The sequence below is a fragment of the Pantherophis guttatus genome, chromosome 8 (genome assembly GCF_059756535.1).
Source record: "Pantherophis guttatus breed Tessera chromosome 8, ASM5975653v1, whole genome shotgun sequence".
Taxonomy (NCBI): Eukaryota; Metazoa; Chordata; class Lepidosauria; order Squamata; family Colubridae; genus Pantherophis; species Pantherophis guttatus.
Window position 1 is genome coordinate 65,056,747 of NC_142070.1, and position 26,549 is coordinate 65,083,295.

Here is a 26,549-nt window from a genome sequence, read left to right on the forward strand (position 1 = left end):
AGTGTGCTTGGCCATACTTTTGGCTATTTTTACTCTGAGAAGCCAGATCCATTCTGCCTACTGCCATTCTTGTTCCATGCTTACAAGCTGTTTCCAAGTGCTGCAGGCTATGAGGACAGAACAGAACTCATTGTCAGCACTGTCATCGCCTTGCAGTAGAAGGTAGGGATAGCGCTTGTTGTTTTTATTATTATTCACTTCCTTCTGCTTCAACCTACATCCTTCTTTTATAGCTGGAACCTGTCATCTATTTACATTTATGCACAGATTTTTCTTTTTTAAAAAAAAGATTGCTAAACATCTATTCAGAAGAAGCCCAACTGACAGGACACAGTTATGGGGAACATCATCACCCTGTGACCAGTTGGGTAACTTGACAAGTGGGTTTTTAAGCTGCTTTAGCTATCTGTGTGCTATGTTTATGAGGAGCTAGGTTTGTTAATGTCACTTTTTACAGGTGAAAAGTTGCATTACTTCAGCACTTTTTGCCTGCTTAGATAGAAGTCCACAAGAAGATAATTCCCATGTACTTTTTTCTGTTTAGATAGAAGCCACAATAAGTTAATTCCCATGTTGCAATATCTGTACTCCAATTGCTTCCATCAGATTTATGAGAAATCTCTCAGCAGTGTTACAGTTCTAAAATCCAGTTTTCAGAGTCTTTCTCTGTATTTCTGTAGGGTTTTGATCTGGTTAGAAATACTGCTGAATTTCATTATTGCTGGAAGAGAGAAGAAAGTCTGCATCCATCTCTTTATCACTTGATCTTTATCACAAGATCATTCTCAAAATGTCACTATAATCCAGAAATAATTGGCTAACAAGTGGTTTCCATAGTAACACAGTGACTGTATTTTACCTAAAAAAAGAATATGTGCTTGGCCAGCAGGTTTAATTTTCTCAAGTCCATGATACCCCCAGCGCTTATTAATGATCTTTAAATATGTTTCCCTTAGTGTTATTTGATGCTTCATGTCCTCTGTAAATACCTGCATGATTCACTCATATATTTCTTGCTTACTGCATTTCCATAAAATTTAGGATTAATTGTGTAAAATACATTTCAAGTGATACCAGTATTCTAATATACTTCTACCTATGATTTATGTATGTAACTATGTAATATGTTATTAATTACATATATTTAAAACAACCATTTTGCTTCCAAAGCATATCAGAATAGCTAGTCAGATTCACATCTTCATTTATACATGTTTATATGCCTTACAAATAGATTTGTAGATTTGTTTATATGCCTTACAAATAGATTTAGAACACAAAAAACAATAGTGCTTTAAATATTCAATTGCAAAATGTAATTGATATTTTTTTCTAATTAGATGGCCTTTTCTTAATTTCATTCAACCTAAGTTAGTTTGTTCATCTTAGTGTTGGAACAATCTCCCTATCTCCAACTGAGGATTTAAGTAAAACTTTTTCCTGATATTAGTATTGTTTTGTGATTATTTATGATTTAAATATTATAACCACTTACATTTCCTGAAAATGCCATTAGGATCAAAACAAGGCATAATATTTTATCCAATCTTCCAGATGAACTATCAACCCAAACTTCTCTTTGCACTGCTATTGCACCGCAGAAAAAGAACAAGAGTGAAAAAAACCACTATAGCTTTAAACCAGTTGCCAGCAATGCTAGATAGTGTGGATCCAGAGAATGGGAACAGCCATTGCTCCCCTAATACACATTAGGAGTAAGAAGAGGGCCTAATTAGGTGAGAAGGAATTTAGAAGAAACTTAATGTATAAGGTGACAAAGGATATTTTTTCCTGGGTCCTATTCAGTGGTGGGATTCTACCGGTTCTACCCGGTTTGGGCGGCAGTGGGAGGCTCCGCCCGCCCACCCGGATGTCATCACATTCGCTCTGCGCATGCGCAGAGGTGGTGCGCATGCTCATTCCCAAACCGGTAGTGAATACCACTACTAGTCCTATTAAAGTTCTATCTATAGAAGATCTCTCACAACCACAATCTTTGTTTTCGTATGGAATAAATTAAGGAAAAGTTTACTGTTTACTTCTGTCTTGCTTCAATATTTCAGTTGTTATGTGAAGTAACATAGTTTTTAATCTAACCTGGATGAAAAGAAAACCTTCCCAGAAGAAGTACTCCTTACTGTTCCCCAGCTATAGCTCAGTGATAGAACATAAACCTTCAGAGTATTAAATTTAATTTTTGCATATCTAGAGAAGTCAGGAAAATAGAGAGTTGCAGATATATATGTCAGGGTAATGATGATTTAACAACTGACCAGCTGCTGTAATGCTGTAATGGTGATGCAATAGTAGTAATGAGTCAGCAGAGTTATTTGGTTGTTACCACTTTAAGAGACTGTATTATAAGAAAGGCCCTGTTTGGGCATATATCTCTCTCTGTGTGTGCTTCTGTGCTGTAGCTGCTGATTGATTGTTTGACCTTTGCCTACTACATGTATGTATATTTTTTGTAAAGATAAACCACTATCTATTATTACAAACCTCTATATGCTGTATTTGCTCCTGGGTTGTCTCACATAATCACACTGTGCACACTCTGACAATATAAATTGCTGGGGTTAATACAGCTATCTCATAAGATTCTTTGATATCTGTACTTTTTAAACAATGATGGTTGGAACATTTCTTTTCCAGAACACTATGCAGATATTATATGTGATTCAAAGTTACTTGCTAATTTTAAGAACCTACACTTTATAATCTTTTTTTAGTCCAAATAGTTTTAACAACTATAAAGAACTATATGTAGTATATGTCAGTAGAGTGGAATGACAACGAAAAGAATATGCTGTAGCAAGCAGAAGGAATGGATCACATAGAAGATGGGCTTGTTGCTCCTCATTGACTTTTTCAGAATAGTAAAACATTGATTAGACTCTTTGACAAATTAACTTTATGTATCTAAAGGGGAGCAGATGAAAAAAATGAAAAAAGCTGATTTATTAAAGCATCTTCTCTCATCACCCTTGATTTCTTCCAATGTAATTTTCAGTTCTCACATAAAATCTCTATGCAACATGTATGTGACAAGATGCCATTAATCAGAAGTGTTGCTAAAAAGACAGGAAATGAACCAACCAGTGATATCTACAGTATATAGAATATTAACATCATTCCTGGGAGCCTAAAAATTCTCCTCCTCTATTCTACACAGTCTGAAGCTTACTGGTTTACTATGTGGTCTGTGGAAACTTCCAGGGTTTTAATATGTGAATAAATAAATACCCATGTGGCAGCTTGTTGACAGCAAAATTTCTCTCTCTCTCTCTCTCTCTCTCTCTCTCTCTCTCTCTCTCTCTCTCTCTCTCTCTCTCTGGGTGTGGGTGTGTCTGTGTCTCTGTGTCTCTGTCTCTGTGTCTCTTACACACACAATCATCATTATCTGTAGAATGAGGAAAAGCATTACGGAGGGAGAAAGAAGAAATATCACTTTATATGACATCTGTTTTCTTTGTTTCTATGTTTAATACAGTAAACTTTTTGGGCTTATAAAAAGAAAACTTTATTGCATTGCATTGCATTGAAACTGTATTGTGAAATGTATCAGTACCTAGAAGTAGAAAAATAAGGTTAAAGACTATGGATTGTGCAAGTCAGCCCCTAATTAATTTTTCTTAGGTTAGAGAAAATATCCCTTCCTATAACATCTCTCCCATGGATCCCTTTTTGAATCCTAAGGGTGTAAACAATGTTCGTGCTAACACTATAATAATAAATACCACAACAAGGAATTGGACTTCTCCCCTCCCCCCACATTCCCCCCCCCCTTACCCAGGTTGCTATCCTGCCAGTGTTAGGCTACAATTCTCATCATTTCCATCAGATGAGTTGAAGTTACAATATCCATAATCCTCACAGATGGCTATCCAAAATCCATTTACCAGAGTATATTAGGAGTACAGCATTGAAGCAACATATATTGAGAAATATATATTGAGGGGAAACAAGCCTGCCATGAATGTAATGTTAAGATTTAAATATGAAGAGCAGGCTGTCCACTACTTTCATAGATACATAAAAGGAACAGACAATCCACATCTTGTGTTGTACATACCTGTTTATAAGTTAGCTAAATAGTACTGGCCCTTTAGTGCTATTAATGTAATTGTGCAATGATTGGCAACAAAGCATTTAGTGAATTACCTGTGTAATTCCTTTACTGTATTCTAGATGTAACGTGTTCATATTTACTGAGATATTAGGGAGCATATTAACTTTCTGAATTTTATGTCATAGCCATATAAAAGAAGATATGGCTTTGAGAAATCTTTTGTGACAATTAAAAGATTTTTTTAAAATTAAAAACAATAGAAAAAACCATGAACAAAGAAACTGATGATGAATAAATTACCAAGGGGTTGTGGTGCTTTGTCCTTCTTTGTCGTCTGGCCTGCCCTCTTCATAACTTTCTTCCTACCTATCACTCTCTCTCTCTTATCTATTTATCGTGATTCTAAATTTCCAATCTCTTTCAAAGAGGAGCACTTTTGATTGGTAGCTGCTTAATCATACTCCATTCCCGTTCCTTTTGGTCTTCTGTGAACAGACTTTAACCAACTCTCTGGAAAGTTCTGGCATTCCAAAGCATCCATAATCTCTGCTTATTTGCCTTAAGATTTCTGGCTTCACCATGACGTTGTACATGCAGAAAATAAATGAAAAGCGTTTTATATATAATGAATGCACTGAATTATCTGTCTGCAGAATGACTACAAGACCATTGTACAGTATTGTTTCATTTTTAACGTTACACTAGCATGACTTTTTATACATCCATCTTATCGAAAACGTAGTATTGAGCACCACCAGAAGGTTATTACATATTCTTCTTCACAAAACACTTTTGAAATATTATTATATCATTGTTTTTGTAGCAGGCAATAACCTGTTTTTAAGACAAAAGAATTTGTTTGAGACAGTCTGATTGTGAAAAGTTTACATTGCATTCCTCTTTACTTGATCTGCTTGCTACTTATGCTTTTTCTATATCCTGAATTCTGCTTCCAAGAGACAAGTCATTGTATAGCTCCCAAAACTCACTTTTTTCTTCTTGAAAACTTGGAAGTTTACATTACAACCATACTTGCTATGATTTTATTTTAAAAACAATGCAGAAGTTGGGAGTACAGGAGAAATAGATATAATATCTTATGCCACATTATTTGGAGAACAAATTCTTGTAAAAAGAAAATACAAATCATAAAGAATTCATTAAGTTTGATGAAATAGCCATCCTTCCTATTATGTACTTTTTCCACAATCGGTTTAATACCGTGTTTCCCTGAAAATAAAACCCTGTCTTATATTTTATTGAACCCTGAAATAAGCGCTTGGCCTTATTGCCATGCACTCAAAAGCCTGATTGGGCTTATTATCAGGGGATGTCTTATTTTGGGGGAAACAGGGTATGTATTCCACCCATCCTCCAGTCAACAAAAACCATTATTCTTTAGTATGGTAAACAGCTTTGCATAAAAGATGGATAGGTCAAGTATATATTAGTGCCAAGCAATATATAGAGGTGCAGTAACTTCAAAATTCAAATAGCTTGGAAAGGATTGGCTGACAAATTTATTTTGCTGCTAGTATAAAATTCTGAAGGGGCCACTTACAGTTTTGATATGGTCTGGTATCACCATCATTGTATTTTGGTTTAATATTCATACATTTGTGAATATGGTTTGGGGAGAAGAAATTGATTTTAAGAGCCGTGGTGACGCAGTGGTTAGAGTGCAATACTGCAGGCTACTTCTGCTGTTCACTGGCTGCCAGCAGTTTGGCAGATCGAATCTCACCAGGCTCAAGGTTGACTCAGCCTTCCATCCTTCCCAGGTCAGTAAAATGAGGACCCAGATTGTTGGGGAAAATATGCTGACTCTGTAAACCGCTAAGAGAGGGCTGTAAAGCACTGTGAAGCGATATGTAAGTCTAAGTGCTATTGCTATTTTAAAGAATTTAGTGAGTATTGTGGAGTACAGATTTTTGTTAATCATTCAATCAATCAAACATGATGTCAACAAGACATTGAAGTATGAAAAACTTGATGTATTTAACATGAGATGCTTATTAATTGTTTCTTAATTACTTTATTGGAAAGCCTGACCAGTAATACTCCATTTCTCAATGAGAATCCTAAATCAAGGACTACTTGTATTATAAAAACCCTATTAAATAATCTTTATATCATTTCAATAAATTACCACTGGAAATTTCATTAAATTTTGTCCTAATAGGAATACTTGGGGAGATATTTAGTAATCTTTATGTTAATGTAAATATCTATTGTGATGGATAATAAGATCTTATATTAGGAGTTACCTAGTGGCGATAAAAGCAGCAAAATGTACTCATTTTACTGCTCTTATTGTGTCATCAGATAATCGCCCGGCCACCCTGTTTAGGGTGACCCGCTCCCTGCTCCACCAGGAAGCGCGGGAGGACCCCTTGGAGGGAAGAGCCGAGGATTTTGTTCAGTATCTGTATGACAAAATCACTCAGATTCGGGCAGGTCTGGACTCTGACGGGATAGATCCAGCGAGGGTAACGGAGACAGGTCTTGAGACTGTTATCTGGGATGAGTTTGATCCTGTGACCCCAGATGACGTGGACAGGATTCTGGGTAGATTGAACGCGACCACATATTTGTTGGACCCGTGTCCCTCCTGGTTAGTGCTGGCTTCCCGGGAGGTGACGCGAGGCTGGCTCCAGGGGATTATAAATGCTTCATTGGGTGAGGGCGCCTTTCCCGCCGCCTTGAAAGAGGCGGTGGTAAGGCCTCTCCTCAAGAAGCCTTCCCTGGACCCGGCAGTATTGGCTAATTATCGTCCAGTCTCCAACCTTTGCTTCGTTGCGAAGGTTGTTGAGAGTGTGGTTGCGCGACAGCTACCCCAGTACCTGGATGAAGCATCGTATCTAGATCCGTTCCAGTCGGGCTTCAGGCCTGGGTACAGCACGGAAACGGCATTGGTCGCGTTGGTTGATGATCTCTGGAGGGCTCGGGACAGGGGTTGTTCCTCTGTCCTGGTCCTGTTAGACCTCTCAGCGGCTTTTGATACCATCGACCATGGTATCATGCTGCACCGGCTGGAAGGGTTGGGGGTGGGAGGCACCGTTTTACGGTGGTTCTCCTCCTTTCTCTCTGACCGGTCGCAGTCTGTGTTGACAGGGGGGCAGAGATCGACCCCGAGGCCCCTTATATGTGGGGTGCCACAGGGATCGGTTCTCTCGCCCCTTCTGTTCAACATTTATGTAAAGCCGCTGGGCGAGATCATCCGTGGTTTCGGGGTGAAGTACCATCTGTATGCTGACGACACCCAGCTGTACATCTCCACCCCGGACCACCCCAACGATGCCCTTGAAGTGATGTCCCAGTGCCTGGAGGCCGTACGGATCTGGATGGGGAGAAACGGGCTCAGGCTCAACCCATCCAAGACCGAGTGGCTGTGGTTTCCAACGTCCCGATATAGTCAGCTGGAGCCATCGCTGGCTATTGGGGGCGAATCATTGGCCCCCACGGAAAGGGCTCGTAACTTGGGCGTCCTCCTGGACTCACGGCTGTCTTTAGAAGAGCACTTGACGGCTGTGACCGGGAGGATTTTTCATCAGGTTCGCCTGATTCGCCAGTTGCGTCCCTTTCTAGATCGGGACTCGTTACGCACAGTCACTCATGCCCTTGTCACCTCTCGTCTGGAATATTGTAATGCTCTCTACATGGGGCTCCCCTTGAGGTGCACCCGGAGGCTCCAACTGGCACAGAGTGCGGCCGCGCGGGTGGTTATGGGAGCAACATGGAGCTCCCATGTAACACCTCTCCTGCGCGAGCTGCACTGGCTCCCGGTGGTCTTCCGGGTGCGCTTCAAGGTTCTGGTTACCACCTTTAAAGCGCTCCATGGCTTAGGACCTGGTTACTTACGGGACCACCTACTACCATCAACAGCCTCCCACCAACCAGTACGCTCCCACAGAGAGGGGCTCCTCCAGGTGCCGTCGGCCAAACAATGTCGGCTGTCGGCCCCTAGGGGGAGAGCCTTCTCTGTGGGGGCACCGACGATCTGGAATGAGCTCCCCCCAGAGATACGGAGGATTCCGGATCTGCGCACCTTCCGCCGCGAGTTGAAGACGCTTTTATTTCATCAAGCTGGCCTCGCCTAAATCTTCTCCCTTTTAAGTGTAAATTTTAAATTTTTAATGTATTTTAAAATATGGGTATCTTAAATTATGGGTATTAATTCAGCCAAATTTATTTAATTCATTTTATTTGATTTTAAATTTTGTATATCTATGTATTTTATTTCATGGCTGTGCACCGCCCTGAGTCCTTTGGGAGTAGGACGGTATAGAAATTCAATAAAATAAAATAAAATAAATAAATAATGAGTTTGTGTGTCATTACCGAAAGAAATAACACTGCTACCCATTTTTGGATAATTTATCCAGGTATTTTATTTTATTTTATTTTATTTTATTTTATTTTATTTTAAATTTCTATGCTTTACAAGGTGACTCTGGTTGGCTAACAAATTATAAAAAACAAGTAAAAATAATTAAAAGATTAAATGAAGTGACATTAAAATATTAAAAGCAGTGTTAAAACCATGCCTATAAGAGCTAAGATATGGATGGGAAAGCATAAGATCTTCTTATCCCATTAAGTTTGGAAAGCATTGATTTATCTGATCACCGATAAAAAAATTGGCAGCACAGTTTCCCTTCACTTTGAGCAGGAAACCATAAACCTTTAGTCACTAAAAGAAGCCCTAGGCATACTTAAATTAGAAATTCTCAATATTCTTCCCCTAAAATACAAAACAAAACAAAATGGCCAGGTCCAGTCCATGTGGTTGACCAGACCAGAAATGTATTGCATCATTTAATCCTTCTCCAAAAACACTGTTAAATGCAATTGTCAGTCAACAAAATGCTATTTTCTCCTATCTACATGCCAATTTTTCAGTTACAAACAATTCACAAATACCAAAATAAAATGGATGGCAGCTGTCGATGGTGAAAATGACAGAACTTTCAGAGAATGAATATGTTATGATAAGCAAAAGCTGATTTTGATGATTCCTAGCTGTCCTAAAGATTAGTAGTACATATTGTTTCTTTAGCCCATTTAGTTTAAAATGTTTCTTTATAACATTCAAGATAATTTATTTCTACAGAATAAATGTTGATTGTGCTCAGTCCAACCCACAAGATCCAGAAATCTGCTTCAATGCAGTCTTAAAAATAAGCTTATATTTATTAAGCATCAAAGTGAAATTAGGAAAAGTGAAAAATTAAAATATAATTGATATCCTTCCATTTTTAAACATGACAAATCGAGCCAGAATAAAGTTTATGTCTACATTTTCATAAGAAGCAACTACCCGTGATTAGAATAATTTCACTGGTAAATCTGCTCATTTCTATATACTAAAGAAGAAAAATAAACAGGGCTCATGTAAGTCTATATCAGTTGTGCAAGTTTTCTGTAAAATACCTTTTTTAAAAAACAAGAAATAGTGCACAAGTTATTTGCATAATAATTTTTTACCATGACCTCTGGTAATCTGCAAGTGAATTTAAATTACTGTATGATTAACACTGGGAGGGCATGATGTATATTAGGTAATCTCAAATCTTTATGGAATCATATAATTCATTTGAATCCAGATTGTTTATTATTTGCTATAACAATAATTAATATGGCATTATTTTAGCATCTGAAGAATTTCATGCATCATTACTTCTATTGTGCTATTATGTGAATGAATCATAGAACAGCAGTGTAGAATGAACTGAATAATTTCCCTAGAGAATTTTGAGAAAGTGAAATCTATATTTCCATAAATTTGTTGTAAGAAAGCTACATAGAAATACCCATCCAATTCAGGAATAAATAAAACCCTGAGTGAAACATAACTTTTAGATTGTTCGTTACTGTAACTTACTTCACAGAAATTAAATTTAATAATTTATCCCAAATTCGCAGGATGAAGAATGAGAATTAAGAATGGCAAAATATTAAAAACATCTTCTAAATATACTATAAGTACAATTATATCATATCTCAGAGGACAATAAATGGAAATTGACAGAACTGTATATAAATAAATTTAGAATTTAAATTTATATGTGCAAATATATATTCTGAACAGTAAATATGTACAAGAATGCATTTCCATATGCAATATTCTTCTGATTTCAGAAATAATCATTTGTTTGTTTACTTACACTTTGTGTAACTTACACCAATCTGCGTACTAGGAATGACATCCAAAGAGTAACAATAATACAAAAAGAAAACCGGCTATGTGACTTTGGGCCAGTCATTCACTTTTAGCCATGAGGTCAGCTTGGATGACAAGATGGTTAGCCAATTCTTATCACAACCAATGAATTAACATCAATTATCCATGTCCCGGTGGGAAAATTTTAAAAAATCCTAAGAAATGCTTGTTACTTAAGTATGGAAGATTTAACTCTTCCTTTTTCCAACTTGATTCAAGACCTTCTTATGTGTGCAAATACAAATAAATAACTAAATAAATAAATCCCTGCAGAATAGTCCCAGAAGACTGGTTGCTTCTTGCACCAAAATCATAATCCAGAATACTTCTATTATTCATTTTTATATATTATATATTATTTTCTAAATTTTACTTTGTGCAAACAATATTCAGCAATACAAATTTTCTTTCTTTCATACTAAAAGTATATTCTATATCTCTTGGCCACTGTATTTCAAATACTGTGTTCTAAATCTGTAATCCAACAATGTTATAATATTGAAAAAAGATTATTTCATAGATGTTTTAACTGGATTTCTGCCAGGGTGAAATCTAAAAATTTTCCCTACCGGTTCTGTCGGTGTGGCTTAATTGGTGGGTGTGGCCAATAATAATAACAAAAATAATAAACAAAGTAGACAAAAAAATAAGCGGTATCAAAAATCAACTTTCATACTTTACACACACACACAACACAACACAACACAACTGACTCACACACAATGTAAAAGCAGCTGCGCTTGACCCAAAATGGCCGGTGCAACAAGCAGGAACTTCACACAGCCACAAAAAACTCAAAAACCAACTTTCACACTTTTTCCACACAAAATGCCACATACAGCTTTGTGAGATTGTGTGTGTTTGTGTAGTTAGAGTGACACACTACAGAAATACACCAAATCTCAGAAAGCTGTACAAATATTTTATTTTATTATTTTATTTTATTTATATTTTTAGATAAAAGCAGCTAAATTTAAAACTTCCTTAATTTTAAATTGCTATGTCTAAAAAAAAAAAACTCCTAAAAAAAATCCAATTAACTATTTTTTTTAAAGCTCCCCCCCCAAAAAAAACGTCCAGTTACTTACCCAATTGAAGGCACCAGGAAGGCAAATTCAGTTGCTAGCTGATGCAATTGATTGCAGGGATTACAGCAGGCAAAGCAAGGCCTGAAAAGCGAGCAAGCCAGAAAGAAGCAGCAAGCGGCCAAGCAGGCAAGTGGGCGACTGGGTGATTGGGTGGGCATGGGTGGGGGGCCAGGGATTTTTGCTACCGGTTCTCCAAACTACCCGCCTCCATCGCTAACGGATTGGCTGATCCGGTCCGAACCAGGAGCATTTCACCCCTGATTTCTGCACTGAGCAGAGGATTGGATTTGATGAACTAAATGGCCCTTTCAGCCACATAATTCTAAATGTTTCAATCAAGAAAAAAAATATCACATTTTAGTCTTGTCTGTTGTTGTTTTTTAATGTGTTCCTATTTATATGCTATTCATTTCTACAGATCCAAAAATGGATGTCTCCCTGGTAGAAAGAATGATTATCACAGCAGATGTGTCAACACAGAAAGAGGAAATGGCATTTAGAATAGCAAGGCATGGTAACAAGGAATATAGAGAATGATGGAGATGATGGAGGAGAAAGGGAAAACATGAATGGAAACAACATTTTCAATGAGGGCCAAAAGAATTATTACAAATTATTACAAGTAATAAGTTCATAAAGGAACAGCTGAAGCAAGATGAATAAAAAATAATTACAAAGTAGATAATAATAGCAATTGATGTCACTTTAATTGCATTGTCTAAGGAATTTAATTTCAAGGCAATTAGATTTTATTTAATTGCCTAAAATAGAAGACTGGTAAATCATAGTATATGTTAACTAGGAATAATAACTAGAAATGTGCGGAATCTTTTCTGCAGTGCAAAGCGTCAGTTTAAATTCATGCAGCTTGTTATAACCTTACTTGATTGTGAATTTTCATTGCTAAACTTTTAAAAATCAAAATAGATTTCATGAGCGGTGAATAAACATTTAGTCTTTTATTGAACTACATGAGCTATCACTAGTCTTTCTTTTAAAGCTGTTATGTCTAGCAGGGTTTAGTTATAGTTGTAGTGTTGTGATTGGATGAAACCGATGACGTCATGCGCACGGGAGATTCTTTGTTAGCCATTGGCTGGAGCGGTTGAGCTGTTCATATATAAGAGCTGTCAACTGCCATTTTCTAGCTGAGCCGTTACAGTTACAGTTACATGGTGAAGCAATAAAGAGTTACAGTTACAATCGTGAGTTGCCTCAGTATATATTGCAACAATTTAACACTGGCGACAAGGATGGGATGTTCCTGAGGCGAATTGAGAGCAGAATCAACATTCAGAGAGTGTGAGTCACCCAATACACAAACCACCAATCCATGAAATGGCTCCTCCAACTTTCGCCCCATACAACGCTGCCGCTGAGACGTGGGATGCATATGAAGAGCGGTTTGAATGTTTTTTAGAAGCCAACGATTTTACTGACCTCTCAAGCAGTAAGAAAAGGGCTCATTTTTTAAATGCTTGTGGCCCTGAAGTATTTGCTACTGCCCAAGCGTTACTCGCTCCCCAGCCTGTGCATACTACTTCCTGGGAAGTTTTGAGGCAGAAATTGAGGGCTCACTACGCTCCAACTCCATCTCGTATAGCCCATAGGTTTAATTTAAGGCAAATACTGCAAGAGGAAGGGGAGCCTGTCAACCGTTATGTTGCCCGTCTGCGTACAGCCGCCCTCGACTGCGAGTTTCAGGATTTAGATGACGCTTTGGTCGAACAGTTGGTTTGTGGGGTACACGACATAAACTTACAGAGGCGTTTGTTAGCGAAAAAAACCCTAGATCTTCAAATGGCCATGGAAGAGGCCCAGGCGGTGGAGATGTCAGATAAATCCGCCGTGGACATCTGTAAGTGCCATTCCTCTGCTAATCAAGCCACGGCTGTCCATAGTGAGGCGGTTGTTTCCGAAGACGATGAAGAAGAGCTGGAGGTCAGTCGTATTAAGACGTTTACTGAAAAAGGTGGGCGGCCAACCGGAAAAAAACCTCCTCCATCCTCCTGCCTCAGCTGCGGCGATCAGCACCCCCGAGCAACTTGCCGGTTCCGTTCAGTGACATGTCGACATTGCGGCAAACTTGGCCACCTCGCACTTGTCTGCCACTCGGGTCGCCAGAGGCAATCTACGTTTCAACCAAAAGGTGCTGCAGTCAACAGTGAAGATTGTTTTGCGATATTCCGCGGCCGGCAGGTCACTGAAATAACGACCCACCGTGACTCCACTACACGTTCAAACAAGCTTTTCCTGACTGTGAAGATCGAAGGTGTTCCTTGCAGGATGGAAGTCGACACCGGCTCATCTAAATCTATTGTCTCCTGGACCACCATCAAAGAAATGATGCCTAGCCTGCAGAAAAATCAGCTTCACCCCAGCCCTGTTAAACTTAGAGATTATCAGGGAAACCGGATTCCAATTATTGGGCACGGTCGTTTCCTAGTTGAATATGATAGTTTCACTGGCCGCCTCCCCTTAATCGTAATGAATGGCTCCCTTCCCAGTCTGTTAGGTTTAGATTGGTTTGGATCCCTTGGCCTTGCCATCACAGGCATCCACTCAACAACCTCAGAGAGCGATTTCGATATGTTGGCTAGCGAATTCAAAGATGTGTTCAACGATGCTCTGGGTAAATATGTGGGTTCCCCAATTTCACTGAACTTAGACCCGAACGTTGCCCCTATTAGGCTCAAACCCCAGAGAGTACCTTTGGCCTTCCGTCCAAAAGTAGAAGCCGAGTTAGATAAGTTGATTGCCCAGGGAGTTTTAGAACCCACTGACCATTCCTGGTGGGAGACCCCAATAGTCATTCCTATCAAGCCGGACGGGTCGGTCCGCATCTGCGCGGATTTTAAAAGTACGTTGAACTGGGCATTACAAGCCAACCCCTATCCTGTTCCGGTAGTCCAACACTTGCTCCACTCCCTGGGTTCAGGCTCCATTTTTGCTAAGCTTGATCTAGCTCAAGCATATCAGCAGCTTCTGGTGGATGAGGCCTCAGCTGAGGCCCAAACGATTGTAACCCACCGGGGAGCTTTTAAGTGCAAACGGCTTCAATTCGGTATTAGCATAGCCCCGGGGTTATTTCAAAATTTAATGGAGCGCCTCCTACAAGGACTTCCCGGGGTAGTCCCATATTTTGATGACGTGCTCATCTCCGCATCTTCACGGGATGAGCTCGTTGGCCGTGTTAGGGCCGTCCTTCTACGCTTCAGGAAGGCCGGCCTAAAATTGAAGAAATCTAAATGTTTTATTGGTGTGCCACAGGTTGAATTTTTGGGGTATTTAATTGACGCCACAGGTATCCACCCTACTCCCTCAAAGGTGGCAGCTATAAAAAATGCTGCCGTTCCAACGTGCAAAGCTGACCTGCAAGCATTTCTGGGGCTCCTCAATTTTTATAGCATATTTTTACCCCATAAAGCCACCTTGGCAGACCCTCTTCACCATTTATTGGACAAAGATACGCCATGGTCCTGGGGCGAGGCTGAAAACTGTTCTTTCCGGGCTGTCCAAGACCTTCTAACATCCTCTGCTGTCCTGGTACAATATAGTTCTCACCTTCCTCTGGTAATAACAGCGGATGCATCCCCTTTTGGCATCGGTGCCATCCTTAGCCATAGGTTTCCAAATGGAATAGAAGCACCTATTGCCTATTATTCCCATACTCTTTCCTCCACAGAACGCAAGTATAGTCAATTAGACAGGGAGGCCCTAGCCACAGTGGCTTCTGTAAAGAAGTTCCATGATTATATTTATGGCTGCCATTTTGATTTGGTCACTGACCATAAGCCTCTTCTGGGGCTCTTAGCTGGGGACCGTCAGGCTCCTTTGATACTTTCCCCCAGGATGTCCCGTTGGACTGAGTTTTTAGTGGCTTATAATTACACCTTAAGATACCGCCCAGGTAAGGAGATCGCACATGCTGATGCATTGAGCCGCTGTCCGTTGCCCTTGCCTGTGGAGGACCCTGCACCAACCTCTTCTGTCCTCCTTGTAGAGGAGCTGCCCATTCCCTTATCTGCAACCGACGTTGCCGCCCACTCGGCAGTTGACCCTTTGTTAGTGCAGGTGCTCGACTGGGTGGCAAGGGGGTGGCCATTGGGATAAGTGGCTGAGCAGTTCAAGCCGTTCCGGCTCAGGCAACACGAACTTTCTGTCCTCCGGGGTTGCCTTTTGTGGGGTCATAGGGCCGTTATTCCCCCCAAATTGCGTAACTCTATTTTGGAGTGTTTGCACGAAGCCCACCCTGGTATCATCAGGACGAAGGAGCTTAGCCGAAGTTATGTGTGGTGGCCAGGGATCGACCAGGATATAACAGATTGGGTAGCAAAATGCCAAACTTGTCAGCTGTCGAGGCCAGCAGCACTATCTGTTCCTCCCAGGGAGTGGGAATTCCCGAGGGCTCCATGGTCGCGGGTCCATCTGGATTTTGCTGGCCCCTTTATGGGCCGCCAGTTACTTATTGTGGTGGACGCGTATTCAAAGTGGGTCGAGGTGGAAATAATGCCATCCATCACATCAGAGGCCGTCATACGTGTTTTAAATAAATTATTTGCTACACATGGCCTTCCGGATGTTCTGGTGTCCGATAATAGCCCACAACTGACATCCGCCCCATTTCAAATGTTCCTGGCCAGTTTAGGAATCTGCCATGCCCAGATTGCCCCTTATTGTCCCTCTAGTAATGGTTTGGCAGAAAGGGCTGTGAGGTCAACTAAAGAACCGCTGGCAAGACTAGGACCACGGGGGTGGCAAGAAAGGGTTTCCACATATTTGCTTTCCCAGCACACAACATCTTGTTCAAGCACTAATCAAAGTCCTGCTGAGATGCTGATGGGCTGTCGTTTACGAACAACACTTGACCGTCTGCATCCTTTATACAACTCAGATCGGCCTACAACAGGCTATTTGCCACCTAGGGTGTTTAAAGAAGGGGACCAGGTTTTTGCACGAAACTATGGGGGCGACACCCGTTGGTTGCCGGCACAGATTATACAAGTAACGGGTCCCTGTTCTTACAGGGTCCTGCTCGTTGATGGCAGAACCTGGCGGAGACATGTGGACCAGTTACGGAAACGTGTGTTAGAAAAAAACCCGGCAGAGGTCGTGAGTCCATCACCTACAACACCGCTAAGTTCCGTGCCAGGTCCAATGCTAAGTTCACAAGCAAATGAAAACTTAACGTGGGGCGCCGCGAGGAGCCAGCAGTGGCTCAACTTACCTGAGGTCGAGTCCGAGGCTGGGAAGTCTGTTCCAGGGAACACTCCATCAATTGTACCGTTCTCTTCTCCATCCATGCCGGAATCAGCTGCACCTGTTATCGAACCTGAACTACGACGGTCCGGACGAACACGCAGGCGCCCGGCGTACCTTAATGATTACACTTGCGTGATCCAGGAGGGGAGGGGTGTTATGTCTAGCAGGGTTTAGTTATAGTTGTAGTGTTGTGATTGGATGAAACCGATGACGTCATGCGCACGGGAGATTCTTTGTTAGCCATTGGCTGGAGCGGTTGAGCTGTTCATATATAAGAGCTGTCAACTGCCATTTTCTAGCTGAGCCATTACAGTTACAGTTACATGGTGAAGCAATAAAGAGTTACAGTTAAATCGTGAGTTGCCTCAGTATATATTGCAATAATTTAACAAAAGCAAATTGTTCTTTGTCATCTGTTGTACACATGTTTTTAATTAGAAAAATCAACAATCATAACCCAAGTGATGTTGCTTTTTTTTTTTATAACTTTTATTAATAATAAAAAGAAAAAACAAAACCAACATAAATACATTGAAACAACATACAAAACGAACACACATCAATTCAGTCCAATGACTGACTCTTAGAAGATACTACAACGGTGGGTTATTTTTCATATTTCTATTTGTATCAATATCTACAGTCACCTATTTACTTGGTTATATATGTACATATATAGTTGACTCCTTATTTACTTCTATGCATTTCTATTGAATAGTCGAAAATCATCTTTATATTCCTATTTTTGCCTCCAGCCAGCTGTACCATCTTTGCCATACTAAATAGTAATCAGTATCATCTTTCTCTTGTATTTCTTTTGTTAGCTTATCCAATTCTGCACATTCTGTAATTTTAGCTATTATTTTGTCTTCTGTGGGTAACTGTTCAGATTTCCAATGTTGGGCAAAGAGTATACGTGCTGCTGTGAGGATATGGATGATCAGATATTTTATTTCTTTGGTATATTGTGCTGTGATTATTCCCAATAAAAAGGTTTCCGGCCTCATTTCCAGTTTTTGTTTCGTGATTTCTTCAATCATTGTTTTAATTTGTTGCCAGTATTGTTTTGCCCTTCGGCATAGCCACCAGAGATGATAATATGTCCCTTTCTGTGATTTACATTTCCAGCACATCAGAGATGTATTTGGGAACATCTTGGCTAGGCGCGCCGGTGGGAGGTGCCATCGGTAGAACATTTTGTAAAGGTTTTCCTTGTAGGGTATAGACAATGTCATCTTATAATTTATCTTCCACAAATTCTCCCACTTATCCAATTCAATAGTATATCCTATATTTTTGGCCCATATTATCATATTCTCTTTAACAACCTCCTCTTCTAATTTGTATTTTAGTAGGTACTTATAAATTTTGGTAATCATTTTCTCATCTGTACTTTGTAATATTTTATCCAATTCATTTGGTTCATTTTGGAATCCGAATTGTGCCCGATCAGTTTTGTATCTTGATTCTATTTGCATGTATGGCCACCAATCAATGTTTATACCCTGATTTTGTAATTCTTGTCTTGTTTGTAATTCTCCTTCACTGTTCAGTAGTTCTTTATAAGTCCTCATTTTCTCTATATCCATGGCATTGGGATATATTAGTGCTTCCATTGTCGATAGCCATCATGGAATCTTGGTATAATGTTTTCTAATCTCTTGCCATGATTTGTACAATGATTCTCTGATAATATGTTGCTGGAAATATCCGTGGTGCTTGTCCTTTCCCTCCCACAAAAAGGCATGCCATCCGCGTTGTAATTCAAAGCCCTCTAGTGATAGCATTCTTTTATTCTTAAGGTCTATCCAGTCCCTTATCCAGTTTAGCGACGCTGCTTTATAATATAACTCCCAGTCCGGTAGGCCTAAACCTCCTTTTTCCCGAATATCTTGCATACACTTTATTTTGATTCTGGCCCTTTTCCCATTCCAGATAAATTTTGTTATTATTTTATTAAGGTCCTTAAAAAAGTTCTTTCCTGGCCAGATTGGGGTTACTTGAAAAAGGTAGAGTAATCTAGGCAGTATATTCATTTTTATGGATGCAATTTTCCCTAGAAATGACAGTTGTAATTTGTTCCATGTTTCCAGGTCTTTTCTAATTTGTTTCATTAATTTGTTATAATTGTCTTCTCTAATTGTTATTGCTTTAGCAGTAAGCCAGATTCCTAGATACTTTATTCTCTTTACAATTTGTATTCCTAATTTGTCTTCTAGTTTTGTCTCCTGTACCTTTGTCAAATTCTTTGTTAATACTTTAGTTTTTTGTTTGTTAATTTTAAGCCCTGCGACTCTTCCATATTCCTCTATCTTCGCTAGAAGTTTGGTTCCTGTTATTTCCGGTTGCTCCATTATAAATACCACGTCGTCAGCGAAGGCTTGCAATTTGTACTCTTCTTTCCATGTTCTCAAACCTTTTATTTCCGCATCTTTCCTGACTTCATTTCAAAACATTTTTGATATATTTGGTAGAAGTATTTTCTTGACTTGACTGTGTAATAAATTTCTTATTTTCCAAATATTTGAAACCTTCTTCTGGTACTATTGCCTTTATCAAATCTTCATTGTTAAGATGTATTCAGTTATCTCCAAGAATTTTCCCTGTCTTTATGACTATGGTTGCATGCTTATCAATGCTAAATTGCATTCCAATATCTTTACTAAATTCTTTTTTGCTTTGACGTAAGAAAGCTAGTTCATCCTTTGTTCTTCCAAATAATTTTAAATCATCCAAATAGAATAAATGCAAAATATGTACTGCTTTTATAGACAATTTGTACCCACAGTTTATCTTGTTCAAAATTGTTGTTTTTGAATGATGTTCTGGGAGCAAATTAAAATGAGTTGGTGAACTAATTAAATTTTATAAATGTATATTGTTAAAAATAAGGAAAATATTTTTTTGTTCAAGTATTTGTCACATGAAAATGTTACAAGTCAGTAACAGCTTCAGGGGAAGGTGACACACAGTGGTACCAACTTACATGCTTCTTTCCCATTATATTGAAAATATTAAAGTATATTTTTTCCTCACAGGCTTATAATAGAGTATAGACTTCAAACACAGGGCTTGGCTTTGAGGGAAGACATCCTACACTATTATTCTTTAAAGTATATTTTGTCCCATTCTTATCCTTAAAGATTTGTGTGTCCAGGAATGACAGAAGTATTTCAGGATTTTTGCATCTCAATTAATATGTTTTTTACTTTAAATCCACTTAGTAATATGAACAAAATATGCCAGATAGGATCTCTCCTATCTGGCATATTTTGTTCATATTAATAAGTGGGTTTCCCAGTTGAATTGTATGGCTGTGAAAGTTGGACCATAAGAAAGGCTGAGCACCAAAGAATTGAGGCCTTTGAACTATGGTGCTGGAGAAGATTCCTGCGAGTCCCTTGGACTGCAAGGCGATCAAATTGGTCAGTTTTAGAGGAAATCAACCCTGACTGCTCTTTAGAAGGCCAGATCCTGAAGATAAAACTCAAATACTTTGGCCACCTAATGAGAAGGAAGGACTTGCTGGAGAAGAGCCTAATGCTGGGAAAGATTGAGAGCGAAAGAAGAAGGGGATGGCAGAGAACAAGGTGATTGGATGGAGTCACTGAAGCAGTAGGCGTGAGCTTAAATGAACTCCAGAGGATGGTAGAGGACAGGAAGACCTGGAAGAACATTGTCCATGGGGTCGTGATGGGTTGGACATGACTTTGCAACTAATAACAACAATTCTAATTGTTGGGTTTTAATTGGAAGGCAGGGCCAAGGATTTCGGACAATATCTGTATGACAAAATTGCTCAGATCCGGGGGGATTTGGACTCTGACTGGGTAGATTCGGGCAGGGTGGTGAGGAATAGTCTTGAGAACGTTACCTGGGAAGAGTTTGACTCTGTGACCCCTGATGACGTGGACAGGATTCTGGGGAGACTTAGTGCGGCCACATGTTTACTGGATCCGTGTCCCTCCTGGTTAGTACTGGCTTCCCGGGAGGTTACATGAGGCTGGCTCCAGAGAATTATTAACGCTTCGTTGAGTGAGGGTTACTTCCCCATGGCCTTGAAAGAAGCGGTGGTGAGGCCTCTCCTCAAGAAGCCTTCCCTGGACCCGGCAGTATTAGCCAACTATCGTCCCATCTCCAACCTTCGCTTTGTGGCGAAGGTTGTCGAGAGTGTGGTCGCACGACAGTTTTCACAGTACCTGGAGGAAACGTCTTATCTAGATCCATTCCAGTCGGGTTTCAGGCCCGGGCACAGCATGGAAACGGCATTGGTCGCGTTGGTAGATGATCTCTGGAGGGCTTGGGACAGGGGTTGCTCCTCTGTTCTGGCCCTGTTAGACCTCTCAGCGGCTTTTGATACCATCGACCATGATATCATGCTGCACCGGTTGGAAGAGTTGGGGATGGGGGGGCACCGTGTTACGGTGGTTCTCCTCCTTTCTCTCAGACCGGTCGCAGTTCGTGTTGGCAAGGGGGCAAAGGTCGACCTCGAGGCCTCTTATATGTGGAGTGCCTCAGGGGTCGGTCCTCTCGCCCCTTCTGTTCAACATTTATGTGAAGCCGCTGGGCGAGATCATCCGTGGCTTTGGGGTGAAGTACCATCAGTACGCTGATGACACCCAGATGTACATCTCCACCCCAGGCCACCCCAACGATGCCCTTGAAGTTATGTCCCAGTGCCTGGAGGCTGTGCGGATCTGGATGGGGAGGAACAGTCTCAAGCTCAATCCTTCCAAGACTGAGTGGCTGTGGTTCCCGGCATCCCGATATAGTCAGTTGACTCCATCACTGACAATCGGGGGCGAATCTTTGACCCCCACGGAGAAGGCGCGCAATCTGGGAGTCCTCCTGGATACGCAGCTGTCTTTGGAGGAACATCTGACAGCTGTAGCCAGGGGGACCTTCTGTCAGGTTCGCCTGATTCGCCAGTTGCGGCCCTTTCTTGATTGGGATTCCCTGTGCACAGTCACTCATGCCCTCATCACCTCTCGCCTGGACTACTGCAAGGCTCTCTACATGGGGCTTCCCTTGAAGAGCACCAGGAGGCTCCAACTGGTCCAACTGGTCCATGCGGCCGCACGGGTAGTTACGGGAGCTGCATGGCACTCCCATACAATACCTCTCCTGCGTGAGCTGCACTGGCTCCCAGTGGTCTTCCGGGTGCACTTCAAGGTGTTGGTTATCACCTTTAAAGCGCTCCATGGCATAGGACCTAGTTATCTTTGAGACCGCCTGCTATTACCGACGGCCTCCCATCGACCTGTGCGCCCCCACAGAGAGGGCCTCCTCGGGGTGCCATCAGCCAAACAATGTAGGCTGGTGACCCCCAGGGGGAGGGCCTTCTCTGTGGGGGCACCTACCCTCTGGAATCAGCTGCCCCCAGAGATAAGGAGAATCCAAGACCTCGGTGCCTTCCGCCGTGCCCTTAAAACCTTCTTTTTCCAGCAAGCCGGGCTGACCTAACACTTTTTAAAATGTTTTTATTTGTCTGTTATTGTTTTTAATCATGGGGCCAAATTTATATATATCTTTTTAATTGTATTTTAATGTTTGTAGTTTATGTTTTTACTTGGCTGTTCACCGCCCTGAGTCCTCAGGGAGAAGGGCGGTATACAAATTTAAAAATAAATAAATAAATAAATAAATAAATAAATAAATAAATAAATAAATAAATAAATAAATAAATAAATAAATAATTGTGTTATATGTGTTGCCCTGAGCCTCCTTAATAAATGCACATTCTTTTTTTAAAAAAACAAATCAGTTTGTGCATCTGCTGACCTGTGTACCTTTTTTTCTTCATAAAGGGAAGATGCAAGGGAATAAAAACTATCAGATTGTTTTCTCTTCAAGTGGAAAAGGTCTACATATTTATCTGCAATTTTAAAAAATGCCTAAATATTAGCTTAAAATATTGTAAATTTAAGAACATAGATTATAATGGAACAATTTGTTTCCAAGAATATGTGTTAATCAAATGTCTCCTTGAATTACTATCCAGCATTGCTCATTTACATAAAATAATATCCACAAACATAAGGGTTATCTCTCTTGCACACCAGATGGATATGAATTTGGGAGTTGGTAAGCATTCTGCATAATTCTCCCACCATGAACCCTGTCTAATCTTGTCAGCTGCTGTTTCATTCCAGAACTGGCTCTCTCATTTGCATTTATATCAAGCAAACAATATTTTACATAGAGAATATATCCACATATCTACGTTAAAAGGGACTTTTCTGAATATAGTTTGGTTTTCTGCCTCCCTCCTTCCACCTATTTAGTGCCACTAAGTAAAAGGTGAAGCATTTTATTAGTCTTATCCCTCTAATATTTGCTGCATTTCATTTGTTGTGTTATGTATGTGGAGAAAAGTGCTAAATACTGTTTATGCTCACTAATCCCTTCCCTGCTGCAAATTAACCTTGCTGTAAAATCAACCAGGCTGTAGACTAGTGAGTGGCAAATCTGTGCTGAGAAACTAATTCTGATGGTAATTGGATGCAAGTGTCGTGAATCCTAATTTATTACCCACATAACAAACACATACAATGCCCTGAACAGGTGCCCATTCCCTCTTTCTTTGATACATCAATTCTAGAACTATAACATTATGAATATAAGTCCATCTGCTTCTAGTTGTTACTCATAAAAAAAAAACTGAGAGGTTCTGATAATACCAAAGGATTATCTGTTCAGCATTTTGCTTCCCACACAGACTAACAAAATACTTTTTGCAAAGCCTCTATAATATTTTGTTGTTCGCCTGGCTTTTGCCAGGTTGCTTTGAAGTTTGACAGTTTTTTTGCTACTTGTTATATAGATATATTAATATCCCTTGCACTTTGGAAGCACTAATTACAGAGGCAGCAGTAAATTAGCTTATTCATGTTTAAAGAAAAGGCTGGATCAAGATTCAAGTGAAAGATGATGTGAGAAGATGATGAGTTAAATGAAGGGATGTTGCCTTGGTGATGTCTCAATGATGTCAGCTCCATCAAAAGTCAGTCCAGTATTACAATATTCACTCCTTGTGAATATACTGACTATACAGGATATACTGATTCATCTTTATCCTTCATGTACTTGTTACCTTCTTCAGTTTTTATTTTAAAGTATTCAATTTCCAGGGTTTTGAAATAGACTTTTCACAGGTAGAGTTGTCTCCTCTGCAAAAACGATCATCTTAAAAGGAGTTGACAATATTAATAATATTAATAAAGATGGCAGAGAAAGCATGCTTCTCCACACTGCCATTCTTCAATTTTGAGCAGCTTTCTTGTAATCAGGAGATATGGTGGCTCACTGGCTAAGACACTGAGCTTGTTGATCAGAAAGTTTGGTGGTTCGAATCCCTAGTAGATTCAAACTAGTATCTTGTGTGAGCAGGGGATTGGACTAGATAACTTCCAAGGTCCCTTCCAACTCTGTTACTGTTAACTGTTAACTTCCTTTATTCCAAGAACGCAGGGAGTCTGGCAGTGATGAAAACCTCACAAGATGGGGAAAGGAAGCTGAAATGTTGAGCCTGCTGCTTAAGTAATGGGGGTTTCTTACTCAACATTGGCATATTAAACTTTCTATAAGTTTTAGCATACAATACATGTTATAAGACTTAATTTGTTTTTTGAAAAGCAAAACAAAATATTTCTCTGAGTTTTGGTGAGGAAATCTTAAAGATCTGCATACAGCACTCTGTTCTTATAGTGTAGATTTTACACACAAAGAAGCACCTAGATAGATCTGTACTGAAGATATTAGTTTAACTAATATCTTAATAATTAGTTAATTAGTTTAGTTAGTTAGCTACTTAGGTTATGGATTTATTTATTTATATCTCACCTTTATTATTTTTACAGATAACTCAAAGTGGCAAGCATATCCAAAACATCTTCTTCCACCTATTTTCCCAAACAACCCTGTGAGGTGAGTTGGGCTGAGAAAGATTGTGTGATCCAAGTTCAGCCAATTGGCTTTCATGGCTAAGGCGGGACTTGAACTTTCTAGCCTGGTGTCTTAAATACTAGACCATACTGGCTCTTTATTGTATTGTATTGCAGTCTATTGTAAAAGCAATAGGGAAGTGACAAGAGACTAATATCTATGCCATGCTATAACGTACAAAATGTTCTGGGCTGTTTTTATCAGCATAAGGAAATCAAACATGCAGTCTTCTTTCAGGAGTTCTAATGGTACACTTGTGCCTTTCTTCTTTTCCAGGATTTTTGGTGGACCAGAATGTAGGTTGTAGAGCTTCATGAACTCTCCTCAAAGGCAACATTTTGGACCATTTTCAAATCTTGAATATAACCTCTTTGCAGAAGAAATACTCTGACTCTGCTCTTTCTAGCATCAAAAACTCTATACATCTTTCTTGTCTATCTCTATGCTTAAATTAAATAACTACTTAACTGATATCTACATGGTATGCCATCAACCATGTTTTACTAACAAAGGCACATAACAAACCATATGGCTTTAGCCCATTTGCAATATTTGGAGCAGACGGTTTGTATTGTGAGTCAAGCTCTGGGGAAATTTTGCTAAGGGTGATTTTTAAATATGACTTATTCAAAAACAGTTCATTTCATAATCAGAAGACCTAATACAATGCAAACAGAAGTAACATTGCCAAGATGGGACTCATTGTTAGACACTTTAGTGTTTCTTCCATTCAGAGAAACCATAAGCTATGGGATATAGGGAATATTTTCTGATTAAAAAAGAAAAAGAAAAAGTATTCTTCAGGGAATGAATAAGCAATAAGAAATAAGACCAATGGAAATGTCAAACTTCTACCCTTTTCACTTACATTTCCATAATCTGTACTGACAGCATTCAATTCATGTTTGCTTGCCTGACTTATAGCATAATGTTATATGAGGCTAACAATCATAGGAATTCTACAGAAAATTAGTAAATCTCCAATTATTTTTCCTTTGGTATCAAAGGAGTTAACTGGCAGGTGCATTATGTGATGGGTGTCCATGATGACAATAGCAAAATTGTGACAAATCTTATTTTAAAAATCATCATAAATTTCTACATTCACAGAGACATATTCTATTTAAATGAGACCATTTTGTAACCAAAGCAATTTGCATTGGGCTCATTCCTATCTATAGTCATCATATATCATATGAATATAATTCCTATTTAGAGCTGGGATTTGAATAAGGGCAAAGAATTATACTGTGCCAATTTGCTGCAGATCATAATTAGAAAAGATAGCTCACATTTAGAATCTCTGCCAAATCAATTTCATGAAGTTTCATAGCCTACTTAATAAAGATGATAATTGTCCAACAAACACATTCATTTGTCTAATGAAAACATGATTCAATATTTGGGAAATTTTGAGTTATGGGTAACAGTGTTCTTTTCAGGACATGCATGTTTTTCTTTTGAATTTTTTTTTATTTTTAAACAAAACATAAAACAACCATCATCCATTACAATTACAGAAAGTGTGTTGATTAGTTACAGATCTTTTGTGCTTAATCCCATATCCAAAACACTCTTATTTGACAATTTATTATATCCCTTTGTATTGTTATTCTCATTTACCAATCATTTAACAGTGGCTTATCTTCCATAAAAACCCACTTCATACATTTTATTATTACATTCATTTCATTTCCATGCTTTATTATCTAGCCATTGATAAAATAAATCCCATATCAAATAATACTGTTTGTCTTCCTGTTCTCTAATTTCAAATGTCAATTTACTCATTTCAGCACACTCCAAAATTTTCTTTATAACTTCTTCATCAGTAGGTATCTTCTCTCCTTTCCAATTTTTAGCAAATACAATTCTAGCCACCATTAAAACATTCACAATTAAATATCTCAGTTCTCTATTATATGTTTCTGGTAAAATCCCCATAAAAATATCTCTGGTTTAA

At 39.4% G+C, this 26,549-nt stretch overlaps 1 long non-coding RNA gene across 1 annotated transcript; it reads left to right on the plus strand.

Annotated features, from left to right (window-relative positions):
- On the plus strand, window positions 1-26,330 carry LOC117662164 (uncharacterized). The gene is made up of 3 exons (XR_004590302.3): window positions 1-162; window positions 24,502-24,568; window positions 24,863-26,330. It is a non-coding gene; the product is annotated as an uncharacterized LOC117662164 (long non-coding RNA).
- Window positions 26,331-26,549: the final 219 nt, after the last annotated feature.